We start from the raw sequence: 1911 nt of genomic DNA, 5'->3' as shown, positions 1-1911 counted from the left end.
ATAATACAGTACAGAAAAGAGCAAAGAGCATCAGAGACACTGGTTTCTTGTTTTAGTCTCGGTATGCCATCTCTGCTAATCATTCTTTGTTGTTAAATGACCTTTATTCTGCCCTTCCCTAATTTGGAGACATTTATAGTAAAGATGTACTTGCAGATAGATAAATGAATCTGAAAGATGTGTATCCTGAAAAGAAAACATCACTAGATAAAGCTGAAATGCAGAAGAACAAGCCAGTGTCCAAAGATCTTCTCTAGAGAAAAAATGAACTCTGTTAAATGAACTCTTGGGTGAAATTCTATGACCTGCGATATAGTTCAGGTCCAGCAGATGACCACGCAGTTCCCTTTCAGGCTTTGATATTTGTTAAATAAGATATTAATTACTAACAAAACCCACATATGAAATTCTTTTTAAATAGATTTGGAGTTTTCGTGTTGTTTTAATCTACAACCACAAAGCTAACACAAACATTAAAAGAAATATGTTTGAGATGTGGTGCACCTCTGCTGAAATATGAAGCAAATACTTTATCCACATCTATTCACTTTTTGGTTAAGACCAACAAAACCTCAGAGCCATCATTTGAACAACACTCTTCCATTAATGTATTAAAATTATAGAAATCAATATTAAAAGGATCAAAATATCATAAAAGTTAGATTTTTGCTTCAATAAAATGAGATGAATAAAACTATGTATTTGCAGATTAATTTAATGTAATACAGTACATACTGAAGTATATTTTGACAGTGATAGCAAAATAAATAGGTCAGGATAGAAAGAAGACTGAGTGCTTGGTGTTTTCAGACAAACACCTAAACTCTCCAGTTCAGCCAACGTATTATGAAATCAGGTTCTTATTCTGACCTGGCTATGCTTTACTTCTGTAGTACTTCTGCCAAGTATTTCTTCCTACTGTTGTGTAAGGACAAAAGATTCTTTGTCCTATTAGAGTTTATGGCATCCATGCATCATCACCTTTATTAATTCTTCAGTAACCACACAAGACCTATTATTTAACAGCCTCATAGAATAACTACTTGCTTTTGTCCCTCTTAAGTCATTCTCAGAAAGCTGACTGCTGCATCTTTTCCTGGAAGAAGTGATTCAACACCTTTTTTTTTAATAAAAAATGTTGAAACACCTAAACTCAGTAAACATACAGCCATACTTTAGGCATATTGTTTTAATTCTTCTTTTGTATGACCAAAATAAACAGGGAAGTGAATGAAAAACTAGTACTCATTTGCCAAAACACTCGCCTTCAACATAAACAAACAAACCACAGCGCGACATATGAAAAAAGGAAAACATCTTGTTGTTACTGACAGTAATTACAGAAAGCACACAGTAAAGGAAACCTTTTAGCAATGAAAAGAACACTTGTAAGGAAGGGGAGAGAGGGAAAATGACACCAATATTATTAAAACACAGAAAACCCACATTTCAGAGCAGGGTAAATTCAGGTGATGAGGTTCCATTTAAATTTAAGGTTTAATTCAGCTGAATTCAGAGAGAATTCAGGTGATACGGTGTAATTTATTTAAAGCAGAGGAGCAGAGGTTAACCTAGACTATCTAAGAAAAAGTCTCTATTTATAATACAGTATTTCAGTTTTCCTACCTGCTGTCTCTCAGATGAAGGCCTGGTATCATACAGTCCCAATTCTGCTCTGAATCACCTCAATTGAATGGCAGATTGTCTTTCCCAAATCAGTCTCTGATGAACTGCTTTCAGTGAACATGCACATGCACTCCATATCCTTAGAAATTTGGTCTCTGTGGAGATCTGTAAGGGTTGTTTCTGGGGATAAGGCAACCAGGACCATGCCTGAGCACATATCATGATGCAACAGCATTCTTAGCATGCTTTTCCTCCGAACCCAAACCTCATAAATGGTAAGAGATC

Source organism: Dromaius novaehollandiae, chromosome 5, assembly GCF_036370855.1.
Source record: "Dromaius novaehollandiae isolate bDroNov1 chromosome 5, bDroNov1.hap1, whole genome shotgun sequence".
NCBI classification, from domain to species: Eukaryota; Metazoa; Chordata; class Aves; order Casuariiformes; family Dromaiidae; genus Dromaius; species Dromaius novaehollandiae.
The sequence above is the reverse complement of the archived record's forward strand: the minus strand, read 5'-3'. Positions refer to the sequence as shown.